Here is a 17,082-nt window from a genome sequence, read left to right on the forward strand (position 1 = left end):
CCCGAGCAGGCTCTGGTAATGGAACAAGAGGTGAAAGTGCTCCTTCAAAAGGGGGCTATAGAATGGGTTCCTCCTCCCAGGTTGGAGTCAGGTTTTTACAGCCGATATTTCATCGTTCCAAAGAAGGATGGGGGGTTGCGTCCAATTTTAGATCTGCGCCTGTTGAATCGCTCGGTAGGGAAGCTAAAATTCAATATGCTCACTATCAAGGAGATCGTGTCACAAATCAGATCCGAGGACTGGTTTGTCACGATAGATCTGAAGGACGCGTACTTCCATATTTCCATCCTTCCACAACACAGGAAGTTCCTGAGGTTCGCCTTTGGGGGCGAGGCGTACCAGTACAAGGTTCTTCCATTTGGCCTAGTTTTATCTCCCCGCACTTTCACGAAATGCATGGATGCAGCTTTAGCGCCCCTGAGGTTTCAGGTCATTCGTATCCTCAATTACATCGACGATTGGTTGATTTTAGCTCAGACAGAGCAGATGGCGGTTCAGCATCGAGATGTTGTTCTCGCTCATATGGGAAAGTTGGGGTTGAGGCTGAACGCAAAGAAAAGTGTATTATCTCCTTCTCAGAAGACCAATTTTCTGGGTGTCGTTTGGGATTCGATCTCGATGCGGGCGCGACTTTCTCTGACCCGCATCGCTTCGATTCTTTCAGCTATGAAACAAGTAAAGCTAGGCCAGCTACTCACTGTAAAACAGTTTCAGAGACTGTTGGGTCTGATGGCAGCAGCGTGCAACGTTATACCTTGCGGCCTGTTGTACATGAGACCACTGCAGTGGTGGATCCGGACCAAGGGATTCTCCCCGAGGGGAAATCCACCCCGCACGATCAAAGTCACGCGGCGCTGCCTTCGTGCTCTGGTCATGTGGAAAGAAACCTGGTTCCTATCCAAAGGGCCTGTGTTGGGGGCTCTTTGTCGTCGCGTAATGCTAACGACAGATGCTTCCCTCACAGGATGGGGGGCGGTCATGAGTGGTCGTCCAGCCCAAGGTCTGTGGCAGGACCATCATCTATCATGGCATATAAATCGTCTAGAGATGTTGGCGGTGTTCCAAGCTTTGAAACACTTCCTAGCAGACCTGAGAGGTCATCATGTGTTAGTTCAGTCATACAACATGTCGGTGGTCTCGTATATAAATCATCAGGGGGGCCTGCGGTCGCATCCACTTTACAAGTTGGCCCGTCAGATCCTCCTGTGGTCCCAGGGGAAGTTAAGGTCTCTGAGAGCTATGTATCTTCCTGGTTATTTGAATGTGGTAGCAGACTCCCTATCGAGGCAGGGGCCGAGCCCGGGGGAATGGAGGCTCCACCCCGAGGTGGTGGAGCTCCTTTGTTTGAGTTTCGGTCGCGCCGAGGTGGACCTATTCGCTTCCAAGGAGAACACGCACTGTCATCTGTGGTTCTCCATCAGTCAGCCAGCCCCTCTGGGGTTGGACGCTCTGGTACAGCCGTTGCCGAGGTCACGTCAAGTCAAGTCATCCTCATTTATATAGTGCTTTTAACAATGTAGATTGTTTCAAAGCAGCTTTACAGAGATAAACATATAATTTAAGGTAACAGAGAGGTAACACGTCTGTATGCCTTTCCCCCGGTTGCTCTGCTACCAGGAGTTCTGGAGAGGGTTCGCCGGGACGGGGTCAGCCTACTTCTAGTAGCCCCATTCTGGCCGGCCCGAGTATGGTTCGCGGACCTAATATCTCTTCTGGACGGCTCTCCCTTGGAGATTCGATCAGGAGGGATCTACTCTCTCAGGAGGGCGGTACGATATTTCACCCCCGCCCAGAGTTGTGGAAACTGTGGGCTTGGCCTCTGAGGAGGCCCAGCTCATAGAATCTGGTCTCTAAACTGAGGTTGTTGAGACCATCCTTCACTCCAGAGCTCCGTCCACGAGGAAGTTATATGCCCTGAAGTGGAAACTTTTCACTTCTTGGTGTGCAGAAAACCGGCAGGACCCAGTTAACGGCCCAGTGGGTGCAGTGCTGGAGTTTCTGCAGGAGCATTTCTCTGCAGGGTTATCCCCCTCCAAACTAAAGGTGTATGTGGCGGCTCTAGCTGCTTACCATGTCCCTTTCAGTGGAGTTTCTCTTGGGAGACACCCACTTATAACTCGCTTCCTTCGTGGCACTTTGAGGCTGAGGCCTGCAGTTCGTACGAGGGTGAGGACTTGGGATTTGGCCATTGTACTAGAGGGCCTTTCTTTGGCCCCCTTTGAACCTATTGAGGAAGTTTCTGAGAAATTTCTCACGTATAAAACTCTTTTTCTGCTTGCAATCTCCTCACTTAAGAGAATCTGAGATTTGCAGGCCCTGTCGGTTGCACCCTCGTGCCTGGAGTTATCGCCTGGTATGGTTAAGGCTTTTCTATACCCTAGACCAGGTTATGTCCCTAAGGTCCCTACTAATGCTGTCAGACCTACAGTGCTGCAGGCTTTCTATCCTTCTCCTTTTGTGTCATCAGATCAGGAGAAACTTAACCTTCTCTGCCCGGTTAGGGCGTTAGACGCTTACGTCCACAGAGCTGCCCTGTGAAGGAAATCAGAACAGTTATTTGTGTGCTTTGGACCACCCATGAAAGGGTCCTCACCGCATACATTTGTTAAGTTCTATGAATTGGACTTAAGTTCCACTCCTGGGGCGCAGGTGCTCTCGTCCTCTGTGCGCTAGTTCCCACATGACGGTCATTTGCTCCTATGGCGACGTGGGTATTGGCGTTCCCACAGCTTGACGCAGCTCGAGTTCTCTTGAAAGGGAACGTCTCGGTTACGTATGTAACCCTAGTTCCCTGATAGGGAACGAGACGCTGCGTCGTTTTGCCATACTCCCAGCATGCCCGTTAGGGCTTCCTTCAGGCCTATCAGAAGCTGTCGCGCTTGTGTTTTGGGGATGCTTTATAGTTTCTTGGTCGATGACGTCACCCGCCTATGGCGTTCCGTCTCTCCATTGGACTGATTCCATACGTGCTTCATGACGCACACACGCAGAGGCGTTCCCACAGCTTGACGCAGCGTCTCGTTCCCTATCAGGGAACTAGGGTTACATACGTAACCGAGACGTTCTTGCAATTCTCATAGTTATTTTAATATATAATTAAATCAAATCTTATTTTAATAATTAAGTTAAGTCACTTATTTACCTGGGATTAATCTGTTAAGGTGCAGGTGAAATGACTCAAGCGAAGTGGAACCTCGGGCACAGCGGTAGGTTGGCAGACGGTGCCCTCCCCTCACTACAATGCCCGTCTGCATGTAGAGCTGCACACCTAGAGGATCCTGGATGCAGGCCACATGCTTCCACTGGGACTTCAAGATCTCTCTCATCCGGGCTGAGTTTATTAGTGGGACTCCCATAGTCTCTCGAACAGCATCTCCATCAAAGGCCTGAATATGGCTCTCAATCAGCGCCAGGGTCTACTTGGTCCATAGAGTGGTTCTCCTGCAATGTAGGGCTAATTTGCTACAACTGATACAGCGCAGCACATCAGCCTCGGATGATAGTTTCCAGTCAGCTTCTAGCTCTGCACGCTTTGCCTTCTTCAGGGCCGTCAGGTCAACCTGGTCCCACATGAAAATACAGTGGCTGAGGTGACTCATAAATGTGGCCCGAGACCAAAACCTTCACTGGCTGTGAGCACGGACATGATCACCTGTCCATGCTCATTGCCAACATTGGTTGCCCAGGTAGCAGTGCCATAGCTGCGTCCTGCTAGTTTTTGGCCAGTTTTTTGGTAGAATCCATTTTAAGATCCGACCATATTATGATGTGATAGTGGCCTTGATCTCATTCAGCCTTTGCAGGACATCCTGGGCATACACCTGCATCAGCCACCGGTGCTTAGGGACAGAAGGCATTGAAGGAGCAGGTTCAAATGTCACAGGCAGGATCACGCTCGACGTGACAGCACTGGCAATCCCCTTGCAATCTGTCAGATACTGGACTGTCTTTTGCAACCACACCTCAGAATGACGATTCTGCAGCTTGCGGTGGATCTGGCTGCTGCTGTTTCCCACCCCTCGCTGACGCATCAAACTTACTACCTCAACGTCACATGCAAGTTTTGATGTAAGAATGTAAGGCAACTGCACCCTGTGGCCAATGTCGAGCTGGGAGACGATATCATGGCTCCAGCTTATGACCTTCCTCTTACATCTTCGGCAAGCCAGGTACTCAGATGCCACAAAGTATATCTTACCCAAGGCAAACACCTGCCTGATCTTTTGATGCAAGCCAAGCTGAGGTCAGAAGGTCTTTCTGACAGTCTGGATGTGGACAGGTTAGCTTCACTTGCCACAGATTTCGTGGCTTCCAGAGCAGCAGGGGATGGCCAAAGTAATTCTCCAAGGGAGAACAATTACTGGTCTTCAGTGGAACCTGTGGAGGATACCACCAAAGTTTGTCCACCCTGCTAAAGATCAGCTCAGGATGCCCCTGTGCTGTCCACCTGAACAGGGCCTTGGAACTCCACCTCTGGTCCACTTCAGACAGAGTGTGTATCCATCCAGCTGGAAGACAGACTTGTTGTGCTAAGAAAAAAAACAAAAAACAGAAATAAATACAACAAATGCAAATTCACATTGCTTCCCTTGAACTTGAATATTTTTTTGCATGTTTTAAATAAGTTTAAACATACATGCCAGATGTGCCACTTCAAACTTATTTGCCTCTGCCAGCAGTGTGCTGTAACCTATCTCAACAGACACAGTCGGGCAGGTGAGGGTGGCTGAGGTCCCTGTGGCTGCCTCAATGGACACAGGCGGGCGAGTGAGGGTGGCTGAGGTCCCTGTGGCTGCCTAAATGGACACAGTTGGGCGAGTGAGGGTAGCTGAGGTCCCTGTGGCTGCCTCAATGGACACAGTCGGGTGAGTGAGGGTAGTTGAGGTCCCTATGGCTGCCTCAATGGACACAGTCGGGCGAGTGAGGGTGGCTGAAGGCCGCGAGGGTGGCTGAAGGCCTGGGCCAAAGCTACAAAACAAAACACAGGACAAACAGATAAACATGAACAATAAATCCTAAAATCCTACAAAGCAATAAATACTAAAACAAAAAAGTGTTCCACTCAACTCAACTCAACTTTATTTATAGAGCACTTTCAACACCACAAGTTTAACCAAAGTGCTGCACAGAAGGTATAGAAGATAAAATAAAAACAAATAATAATAATAATAATAAGTTTTATTTGTATTGCACTTTACACGTGAAGAACACATCTGAAAGTGCTACAGGTGCACAGATAAAAACACACAAAAAACAAAAACAAAAAAACATAAAAACAGTCAAAGACAACAGGAAACAAAATTATATTAAGAAAATGCAGTAAAAAATAAATAGGTCTTTAATTTATTTTTAAAAACCTCTATAGACTGTGGCGCCCTTAGGTGGTTAGGGAGGGCATTCCACAGTCGAGGCGCAACCACCTGAAAGGCCCTATCTCCCATAGTGCAGAGTTTGGACTTGGGGACCTGGAGTTTGTGGCTGTCAGAGGAACGGAGATGTCGGGTTGGGTTATGCCAATTGATGAGTTCTTTGAGATACAATGGTGCGCTACCGTGAACACACTGATAGGTCAGGAGACAGATCTTATAATCAATCCTGAATCTAACAGGAAGCTAGTGAAGTTTATGGAGGATGGGTGTGATGTGCACAGACTTGCGCACCCTCATCAGGACCCTGGCACCGCAATTCTGAATGTACTGCAGTCTCTGCAGGCTCCTGCCAGGCATCCTGATGAGGAGTGAATTGCAGTAATCGAGCCTGGAGGAGACAAAGGCATGAACCAGCTTCTCTGCATCAGGAAAAGAGAGGGAGGGGCGGAGTTTGGAAATATTCCGGAGATGAAAGAATGCAGTCTTACAGATAAGTTGGATATGGGTGATAAATGATAGGTGGGGGTCAAATCGAACCCCCAGGTTTGTTATAGAGGATGTCAGAGGAATGTCATGGCTAGCAAATGAGTAGACGGTCAAGGGGAAGGATCGGAGTTGGTGTGGGGTCCCTATGAGGAGACCTTCAGTTTTGGAGCTGTTTAACTGGAGAAAGTTATCAGTCATCCATGCCCTTGTCTCCTCCAGGCAGGCATTTAAAGTCGAGACAGATGGTGCATAGGATGTAGGGTCCAACCCGACATAGAGCTGAGTATCATCAGCATAGCAGTGGAAAGCAACTCCATGCCCGCTGATGATGTGGCCCAAGGGGAGCATATAAATAGAGAAAAGAGTAGGGCCGAGAACCGAACCCTGAGGCACTCCACATGTAACTGTATGTGGCCCCGACCTGGCTCCCCCCAGGGCCACATACGCAACTCTAGGACCGAAACCACTGGAGTGCTGTGTGTGAAATACCGATGAAGTGTTGCAGACGATTGAGTAGGATGGCGTGGTCAACAGTGTCGAAGGCGGTTGAGAGGTCCAAGAGCATGAGGACAGATGGAGAACCCTGGTCAGCAGCCACAAGCAGATCGTTTGTGACCCTGTCCAGGGTTAATTTCTTTTGTTTTGCAAAAACAGATTTTGTGTTTAGGCTTATTGAGTGAGGTCAAGAATGAAAAATCTAATGATATGGCATTGTGATCAGATATGCCTAAATCATGTACATGGACATTGTTAACTGGAAAGTTTGTTATAATGAGGTCCAATGTATGCCCTTTTGTATGGGTGGGGACTGTCACGAGTTGTGACAGGTTGAGTGTATCAAAAAGTTGTAATAGTTCTGCAGTATATAGACTTGTAGGAGAATTAACATGAATGTTAAAGTCTCCAAGAATTTCCACATTGACAAAAAACAAAGACAAAAAACACAGCAAACATATAACATACACAAGTTACAAAGCATTTTCAATTGCTAAAGAGAACAAATAAGTTTTAAGTCTGAAAAGCACTCAATGAAGGACAAGTTTTTACAGACAGAGGAAGGTCATTCCAGAGCCTAGGAGCTGCCACAGAGAATGCCCGATCACCTTTACCTTTTAAGCGGGATCACAGAACCATGAGAAGCAATTGATCGTTTGAGCGCAGAGATCTACTGGATTGACAGCGGCTGATTAAATCAGTAACATACACCGGTGCTAGGTCATGCAGAGACTTAAAAACATACAACAACGCTTTGTATTAAATTCTATATCGTATGGGTAACCAATGTAATTTAATTAACAATTTTTTACCAGAAAACAACCCCATGCAGTCATCATCCACACACCCTTTATTTCCAAATAAAATCATCTCGGTCTTATCCTCATTTAATTGGAGAAAGTTTTTCGCAAGCCAACACTTAACTTCGGCCAAACATGCAGCACACACACAGCACACTGCAACCACAGTGCGGTCTCCCCAGTGTATCAGCATGACAACCCTCTGGATTGAGCTGAGTAGCGGACATCTCTAGGGTCTTCAAGTGGGCACCTTCCATCCTCAGTGTTTCGTCGACTAGCCCACGACACCTCAAGGGGGCTCCACAGTGATTCCCAGAGCATCCCAGAGTCACCCCCCTCCATCCCCCACTCAACTCAGCCCAGCTTACTGACCTTTACATCCTGCTGCTGAGGTTGCAGGCATACTACCGCAAAACACAAAATCTGTCCAAACACCAATCCTCATTCACGCAAAATACACAGGACGTAATAACTGTATCTACTATGCAAACTATACAACTAAACCAACCGACTCTATGAGTTTTCCAAGAAATCTTCGAAACTGTAGCGTGGCGGCCTGTACACTGCCAGCCAGAATCTTTCCGTCTCAACCACAGCCAGTTGCTGCTCCTCTCTGCTGCTTCAGATAAGTTCTTTACTTTGCGTCGCAACTCTTGGCAACTGAATCCGACGTCTCTAAGGAACCGGGTTGTAGAGTGTGCCACAAATCCTCGACAACCCACTTCCAGTGGATAAACCCGGACTCTCCATCCTCGTTGTTCTGCTTCAGTGACCAGCTTAGCATACCGCAGTTTCTTCCTCTCATATGCCTCATCTACAGCATCCTCCCATGGCACTGTTAACTCTATCAGTTGAACAATGCGTGCTGATCCAGACCACAAAACAAAAATCCCCCAAAATTAATATATTGTCAAAAGAAGGGACAATACCAGATAAAAATTCAGAAAACTCCTGTATAAAATCCCCATGAAAGTTTGGGGGTCTATAAATAAAAACACATAACACAGATTTAAAAGATTTCAGCGTAATTAACTGAGATTCAAAAGTGCAAAAAGACGCAGAAGGTAAAAGTCTACACTTAAACTTGTCTTTAAAAACAACTGCAAGACCCCTGCCACGGCCAACAGATCTAGGGGTACTAAAAAAACTGCAACCAGGAGGAGAAAGTTCAGAGAGAGAAGTCATTTCACCAGCATTAAACCAAGTCTCAGTAACCGTGTTCACACCGCCGCCGACTTGAGCGGCAAAGAAGCTCTGGACGCCCTGTCAAGGACGCTTGTCAAAAAGTACGGGGAAGCTTGTTGACGCTTTGGATGCTCTGACGTAGCAAGGAGAAGAGAAGTGTCACAACATGAAATGTCACATGAGATTGGTGTTTTTGCATTCCACTTCACTGCTTTTCTATTTAACTATGTAAACACGCACTAGACTGTGTGCTCGAGCTTTGTCTTTTGCCACGTCTCGCGCATGTCACAGCGTTTTAAAAAACGCGTCATTCAAGTTAAAATAAGTTCAACTTTAAGAACAAAAATGTAAACTATTCCAGCTATTTTATCCCATGCCTCGTTCTTTTGTAACTGGTCCCTATAAGCAAACAACATCATATCATAAATGATAGGAAACCCAGCAACGGCGATTATTAGCTTCTCCTCCATTTTATCTGAACTAATGTTTTGGTAGGAACGAAAGTTTACATTGTGTGTTTCTCCGGAATCAGCCAGCGCAGAGGACGTCTATATTCCGATTGGTTGCTGGCTTTTGCCGCTGCTTGCCGCTGAACCGCGTCATAGCTCATTACCATAAAGTTGAGCTACTTTCAACTTTCTGATTGACGCTCAAGACACTCAAAACGCCCAAAACGCGACGCCGATGGATTTGACGCTCCTTGCAGCTGAGAGAAGCCAGCTTCCATTGAAAATGAATGACTTCCGGTAGCTTTGGAAGCTCAAGTCGGCGGCGGTGTGAACGTACAGTAACAAATAAAAAATCAATTTCATGAGAAAGAAAAAGATTGTTCAAAATACAGGTCTTATTTGCCAGAGATCTCGCGTTAATCAACGCCATTGTCACTGGAATGGGAGTGGTATCAGAAGAGGATTGCAGAGAGGAATCATAAAATGTTACCGGACTCCCGTTACGTAAAGAGCAAGATTCCCATGATTAACTCCTCGATCTGCAGACTGTCGCCTTACGTAAACCATCCGCGAAGACTTAGGCATCAACGCCGAAGACGGAACGACAGGGCACAATGTATGAACATCTCAAGTTCACGACCACGGCCTCCGCCATCGAAGAAGCAGTTCCGATGACTGGAAGCTTCCCGATCTACTTCGATCTCACAATGACTCCAGCACGCTTCCCATGCCTCCTTCGCCGTTTCCTACACATGCACAGACATCCCGGCAGGTAACACATTTTCCTCAATGCGACTGGCATATAATGCGAGTGCAGATGCCAATCATCTCTGGGATCACAAAATAAACAATCGGGCACAGCCGATCGAATATTAAATAGCGTCATGCGATCATATACCAGAGGGGAGCAAACAGAGCGCGATAAAACAAACATTACAATTTTTTTTAAAAAAGACAAGGACAGACTGTGGCAAGCCGGCAAACATCCTGGCGCCATCTTGCCTATACTGTTATACAAATAAATGTTTGCTTACAAGGTGTGGATTTGACGGGGTAAACCAGCCTTTCTATGGTCTTGGTCAGGCTTTTCTAGTTAGGCAACTTCCTAAACAAGAGGGAGCGGAGAGAGGCGGTGGAAGTATGGGTTGTGGCAGCGTGCTGGGTGGTGGCAGCGTGCTGGCTGGTGGCAGCGTGCTGGGTGGTGGTAGCGTGCTGGCTGGTTGCAGCGTGCTGGCTGGTGGCAGTGTGCTGGGTGGTGGTAGCGTGCTGGGGACCTTTCCCACCATATTGCTCTTCCTTTTACGGCAATGGCAAATCTGCCAGAAGGAAAGAGCTCAAAATACTCCCTGAAAACTCGCTTTGTTGTGTGCATGTTCTTGGGAGTCTTTGCTGCCTCCTGTGGGGTCCCTCTTCATAGCGGCCACCAGGTAAGCAGCATACCCCAGGGCATTTTCAGCCACCCACCTGAATGTCTGCCCCCGAAATACACCAAACTGGATTTCAAAGAAACCCAGCAGGTGCTTTCTGTTAGCTAGATCTCCGTGGTGCTGACTTAAGCTTTTTTTGGCCTTGTCCAGCACTATCTCCGGGGACAGGGGTCTTGTGTACGGCTTTCCTTTGTTGGCCTCCTTCACCTTTGCCGCTTCCACTGTATCAGTCAGATTCAGGCTGCCAGAGGTTCCATCTAAATTAAAAAATGAAGATATAAAGACTAGATAGAGAAACAGACAAACACATTTGGTAACACATTAGTTAATACAGCTGTGCATATTACATTACTATATTTACTCATTATCATCTTGTAATGTTGATTATATATTATGCTTTGTGTGTGTATATTTTTCCAACAGGCTAAAACTGTTGGTTTACATATCAGAATCTCAGAATGATCCCAGAGTAAGAGGTCATTTTTTCAATAATTATTAAACCATTATTATACCACTACTTTCCCGTCTTTGAAACCCTCTGCTTGTAAGAGGTCATTATTTCAATAATTATTATACTATTATTATAATATTATTATACCTCTACTTTCCCCTCTTTGAAACCCTCTGCTCTATTACAAGTAAATGTCATGCATTCAAAATGTTTGCCTACTTAGCTAAAACAAGTAAGTTTAACATCAAAATATACTAAAAGTACTAAAAGTAGAAGCATAATGTACACTATATTATTGGATTATAATTAGTGATGCCTTAGTGTGTAACAATCATTTTAATGTTGCAGCTGGTAAAGCTGTAGTAAACTGTAAAGTTATATACTTTGATCTGCTTGGTCGGCTTATCTATAAAATCAAATTTTTTATGATATTTTGTATTAATTACTTGAATTATTAGCTAGTCTGAGCCACAGGTTATTCATTTAAAACAACTATATTCATTTGGCACTTTACTTTTATTGACAAAAGACTGACTTACTTTGCAAATGTAGGTCAGAAGTTAATCAATGAACGTTATCCTCTTCTCCAGTCGCAATACGCAAGTCTCGGGGGGAAGGGGGGCTCTTGACGTTGATTGGTCAATTCTTGGTTAGTTACTAGGCTGAATCATGGTAGCGATACGAGTCGTGATTGGCCATAGCATACGAATCCTGGTTGCAGCCGGGAACGTGATTGGCGGTCATAACCAAGAATAATACCAATCTTGGTTGCAGCAGGAAATATGATTGGCTGTCATAACCAAGAATAACCACGATTTACAGGTGGCATGAAGCGCCACTGGCCCACTGATCAGGTGTCCTTGAGCTTACACGGGACCTGTTGGTGTTCGACTGGAGAACTGGGTAAGAGACATCTGTAAAAAACTGCTATAAAAACCTTCGAGATGGAGCCCTCACATGTTGGGCATCTTGTTGTTATGGTTTTCATGGCAAGTTGTGGTATTTTTAGGTATTCCTACAGAGCCTGTGAAAGTTTCTCAGCGGAAGAAATGGGATCCAGAGGCGTCTACAAAAAACTGCTATAAAAACCTTCAAGATGGAGGCCTCACATATTGGGGATCTTGTTGTTTTTGTTTTCATGGCAAGTTGTGGTGTTGTTAGGATATTCCTACAGAGCCTGTGACAGTTTTTCAGTGGAAGAACTGGGATCCAGGGTCAGAGACGTCTGCAAAAAACTGCTATAAAAACCTTCGAGATAGAGGCCTCATATTTTGGGGATCTTGAATTTTTAGTTTTCATGGCAAGTTGTGGTGTTGTTAGGATATTCCTACAGAGTCTGTGACAGTTTGTCAGCGGAACAACTGGGATCCAGGGTAAGAGATGTCTGCAAAAAACTGCTATAAAAACCTTCGAGATGGAGGCCTCACATATTGGGGATCTCGGTTGCTTTGTTTCCATGGCAAGTTATGGTGTTGTTAGGATATTCCTACAGAGTCTGTGACAGTTTGTCAGCGGAAGACCTGGGATCCAGGGTCAGTGACGTCTCCTCTCCTGGAGGAAAATACAAGTATTAGTGGTCTTGCTGCAAAATCTGGTAGAGGCCAACAGTTGGGCTTGAGGGGCAGGCAGAATATTTATATTGAATACTATGTTATAGTCATTTACATTGCATTAGATTTATTAGGGGGCTAGAGAAATATTTGCATTTATCTGACGCTTTTATCCAAATCGACTTACAATTGCTATATTTCAGAGGTTGCACTGGAGAAACTAGGGGTTAAGTGTCTTGCTCAGGGACACATTGATGTCTCACAGTGGAATCGAACCTGGGTCTCTCACACCAAAGGCATGTGTCTTATCCACTGCGCCATCATCATTGTGTGTATATTTTTTATACAGTGGGAGTGAGTGAGTAGCCATGCATGGTCTTACCTATGGTTACGAAGTCTCACTGTCAGAATATTTTAATTTCAGCCTATAATAATTAATAAAATAATTCTTACCAATAGCAATGATCTTGTATAATTCATATATTTGTACATAGCTGTAGATAAGTTATTTATTATGGTCTTATAAATCTGCATACTGTTGGGTACCACATTTCCAAGTAAATACAATACTTTTATGTTTACTTTAGCTTACTTATTGATAATGTTTCAATAAATAAGCTAAACCCACCGGCCCACCTCAACTTTTTGATTTAATAATCCGGCCCTTGAATGAAGCTAATTGAAAAGCCCTGGTCTAGTGGTTAGGATTCGCTGCTCTCACTGCCGCAGCCCGGGTTATATTCCCTGAATGAGCTTTTGCCCACTACCGGCGGTCATGATTGTAAAATTATGAACTACGAACCCAAGCGCTGGAGCTCTCGTTGAGAAGACAGACATGGTGGCTTTTTCGATAAGTGATGCAAAGACAATCCAAATTTTGTATATCAGGAATCGAACCCCGGCCACCTGTGGGAAAACCAGGAATCCTGACTGCTAGACCATATGGGATCTTGCTTCCTTTGGCTTTTAGTGTGTAACCGCCCCCTTTAAGAACATGGGAATGATCCGAGGGGATTGTTTACTGAATTCAATTTCATCAGCCTCACCGAAAGAAGCTCTCATTTGCCTCGCCCAGGGGGTTCAGTTTCAAAATGGCGGTACAAACTCAAGCGCTGAAGTCCTCGTCGAGAAGCACGGCCAAAGAAATGTTTGTGTGTGAAAAAGACCCCTTTCGAGCTAGCGGCCTAAGGATTGTTTATTTGCCACCTACAGTCCTCCGCTCTACCAGCTGAGCTATCGAAGGCACAAAGGTTGGGGACAGAACCTCAACCTGTCAGGTTGCTGAATCTCTGCTGCTGCCTAAAAGTGCCAGGGTCAGAGACCCATAGCTGGGCTTGAGGGGCAGGAGTCAATAGATCTTCCCTGATGGTCTAGTGGTGAGGATTCTGCGCTCTCACCGCTGCGGCCCGGGTTTGATTCCTGGTCAGGGAATGCGCTTTTGCCCACCACCTGCGGTCATGATTGCAAAATGGCGGACTGCGAACTCAAGCGCTGACGGCCTTGTCGAGAAGCACGGCCAAGGAAATGTTTGCGTGTGAAAGACCTCCTTCGAAATGGAGTCGATACAGCAACCTAAGGATTGCCAACTTGCCACCTACAGTCCTCCGCTATACCAGCTGATCTATCAAGGGCACAAAGGTTGGGGACAGAACCTCAACCTATCAGGTTGCTGAAGCTCTGCCACTGGCTGGTCGTGGACAGCTACCAGCATACTATCAAATGCATACTGGTCATGGACAGATCCTCAACCTATCAGGTTGCTGAAGCTCCACCGCTGGCTAAAAGTGCCACTAGCACAGACAGATGTGGTGGCTTTTTCGATAAGTGATGCAAAGACAACCCAAACTTCCCATACCGGGGGTCGAACCCAGGCCGCCTGGGTGAAAACCAGGAATCCTGACCGCTAGACCATATGGGATCTTCCTTCCACCTGGAGCAGGCCCTTTGGCTTTTAGTGTGTGACCGCCCCCTTTAAGAACATGGGAATGATCCGAAGGGATTGTTTACTGAATTCAATTTCATCAGCCTCACTGGACGGAGCTCTCATTTGCCTCGCCCAGGGGGTTCAGTTTCAAAATGTCGGTACAAACTGAAGCGCTGAAGTCCTCGTCGAGAAGCACGGCCAAGGAAATGTTTGCGTGTGAAAAAGACCTCCTTCGAGCCAGAGTCAAACCAGCGACCTAAGGATTGCCAACTTGCCACCTACAGTCCTCCGCTCTACCAGCTGATCTACCGAGGGCACAAAGGTTGGGGGCAGAACCTCAACCTATCAGGTTGCTGAAGCTCTGCCACTGGCTAAAAGTGCCAGGCTCAGAGACACCTCCTCTCCTGGAGGTAAATACAAGACTTAGTGGTCTTGCTGCAAAATCTGGTAGAGGCTCACAGCCGGTCTTGAGGGGCAGGAGTCGATAGATCTTCCCTGGTGGTCTAGTGGTTAGGATTTGACACTCTCACCGCCGCGGCCCGGGTTCGATTCCCGGTCAGGGAATGAGCTTTTGCCCACCACCTGCGGTCGTGATTGCAAAATGGCAGACTACGAACTCAAGCGCTGCCATCCTCGTCGAGAAGCACGGCCAAGGAAATGTTTGTGTGTGAAAAAGACCTCCTTCGAATTCAGCATACATAAAATCATGTCACGTTTGTCAGGTAACTAGTAAGCCGAATCAGAAACTGAAACCGGCTCCGTTACATCCGATTTCTGCAAATTGTGATCCCTTTGAACACATTATTGTGGATCGCATGGGTCCTCTGCCATGTTCAAAGTCAGGAAGCAAATGCTTGCTTACTGTCATTTATACCGACCATAACGTTTTTGAATCCTCTTCACTGCCTGAACCAAAGGCTCATACGTTGGTCCTTGTTTCTCCAGGCCTATTGCCTTGACATTCGGCACATCAGAGGGTCTGAAAATTTTGTGGCAGATGCACTGTCACGTGCCCTATGAATGATGTTTAATGTGTAGTGTAACTGGTTTATTTTATGTGTCTTGCCCTCGCTGCTGTCCTTAGCCTCTTGGAAGTTATGGGGCTTACTTTTTGCCTCAATTGTCTTGTCTATTTCCAGGGATTCTTGACAGACCCCTGTTTTAAGGGGAGGAGTGTGACGACCTGTGTCTTTAATGGGGTTTTCCCCAGTATTGGATGGATTACTCCGCCCTCCTACCTGATTGCATCACTGACACCTGCTGCCAACTTCCCTTTTCCCCTTTTAAGAGAAGCAAGATGGATGGCAGAGGCGGGCGGCCTATTTGATTTGATATTCGTTTGGTTATGTTTCTTTTGCATGCATCATGAGACTACAGCACATTACATTTCCACAAATTCCCCTAGCATGACACTACTTACACCTGACTGCTACATAAGACAGTTTTTTGTATAATTTTCCTTGTGTTAATAAATAACTTTCTTTAAAAGTTCGGTTTTCTTGTGTGTCCCAATTTTGTTACGGTCATGATCACCTGCGGTCATGATTGCAAAATGGCGGACTACGAACTCAAGCGCTGAATGCCTCGTCGAGAAGCACGGGTAAGGAAATGTTTGCGTTTGAAAAAGACCTCCTTGGAAATGGAGTCGATCCAGCGACCTAAGGATTGCCAACTGGCCACCTACAGTCCTCCGCTCTACCAAAATACTATCGAATGCATACTAGTCGCGGACAGAACCTCAACCTATCAGGTTGCTGAAGCTCCGCCGCTGGCTAAAAGTGCCACTGGCACAGACAGTTGTGGTGGCTTTTTCGATAAGTGATGCAAAGACAAACCAAACTTCCCATACCGGGAGTCGAACCCGGGCCGCCTGGGTGAAAACCAGGAATCCTGACCGCTAGACCATATGGGATCTTCCTTCCACCTGGAGCAGGCCCTTTGGCTTTTAGTGTGTGACCGCCCCTTTAAGAACATGGGAATGATCCGAAGGGATTGTTTACTGAATTCAATTTCATCAGCCTCACCGGACAGAGCTCTCATTTGCCTCGCCCAGGGCGTTCAGTTTCAAAATTGCGGTACAAACTCAAGCGCTGAAGTCCTCGTCGAGAAGCACGGCCAAGGAAATGTTTGCGTGTGAAAAAGACCTCCTTCGAAATGGAGTCGATCCAGCGACCTAAGGATTGCCAACTTGCCACCTACAGTCCTCCGCTCTACCACCATTCTATCGAATGCATACTGGTCGCGGACAGAACCACAACCTATCAGGTTGCTGAAGCTCCGCCGCTGGCTAAAAGTGCCACTGGCACAGACAGACGTGGTGGCTTTTTCAATAAGTGATGCAAAGACAAGCCAAACTTCCCATACCAGTTTATGAGTTCCCATAAACTGGACGTAAAGCAAGGTCCTTGTGACAGTACTCATGCAATGCATTTGAAAAGACGCATGGTATTGTATGGTAACTGTTATCCTACTGACAAAGCAGCCAATTGTTGGACTGTCAATTTTTTTTATATTAATCAAACAATCCAATAATAATAACAACAAAAACAATGGGCTTATAAAACGAAATAATAAAACGGCTATGGGCTGACAGCGAAGCAAAAGAGGCAGAGCGAGCCAGCCAGGAGTCGAACCTAGAACATTCTGATTTGTAGTCAGACGCGTTGTCCATTGCACCACTGGCCCACTGAGACCCCCTGACCCTTTAAACGTCCATTGTGCCACGTTGTAAGGGTCCTCTGTTTCACCTCAACTAGCTGAAGGGTTATTTCGCTCATCACCGTTCCATTGCTCAGCATTAGCTGCCGAATTATTCTGTAATCGCGAAGAATGAGATCCCATCTAGACACAGATTGTTTCCTCTGTTTTTTGGGGCTTCGGTGGATGCTACAGAACCTTATGAAAATCATTTCAACAAGGCGACAACAATTAGGCCACTGTGCTGGA

General features: G+C 46.4%; 5 non-coding genes across 5 annotated transcripts; 2 read left to right on the top strand and 3 right to left on the bottom strand.

The window, feature by feature from the left end:
- Positions 1-13,571: 13,571 nt before the first annotated feature.
- On the top strand, positions 13,572-13,643 carry trnae-cuc (transfer RNA glutamic acid (anticodon CUC)). Its single transcript has one exon. It is a non-coding gene; the product is annotated as a tRNA-Glu (tRNA).
- A 415-nt stretch (positions 13,644-14,058) lies between these two features.
- Positions 14,059-14,130, bottom strand: trnae-uuc (transfer RNA glutamic acid (anticodon UUC)). Its single transcript has one exon. It is a non-coding gene; the product is annotated as a tRNA-Glu (tRNA).
- A 498-nt stretch (positions 14,131-14,628) lies between these two features.
- trnae-cuc (transfer RNA glutamic acid (anticodon CUC)) lies at positions 14,629-14,700 on the top strand. Its single transcript has one exon. It is a non-coding gene; the product is annotated as a tRNA-Glu (tRNA).
- Positions 14,701-15,976: 1,276 nt separating this feature from the next.
- On the bottom strand, positions 15,977-16,048 carry trnae-uuc (transfer RNA glutamic acid (anticodon UUC)). Its single transcript has one exon. It is a non-coding gene; the product is annotated as a tRNA-Glu (tRNA).
- A 700-nt stretch (positions 16,049-16,748) lies between these two features.
- Positions 16,749-16,821, bottom strand: trnac-aca (transfer RNA cysteine (anticodon ACA)). The gene has a single exon. It is a non-coding gene; the product is annotated as a tRNA-Cys (tRNA).
- Positions 16,822-17,082: the final 261 nt, after the last annotated feature.

Source organism: Siphateles boraxobius, unplaced genomic scaffold (genome assembly GCF_051911475.1).
Source record: "Siphateles boraxobius isolate OS27281-9 unplaced genomic scaffold, OSU_SipBor_1 5, whole genome shotgun sequence".
Classification (NCBI taxonomy): Eukaryota; Metazoa; Chordata; class Actinopteri; order Cypriniformes; family Leuciscidae; genus Siphateles; species Siphateles boraxobius.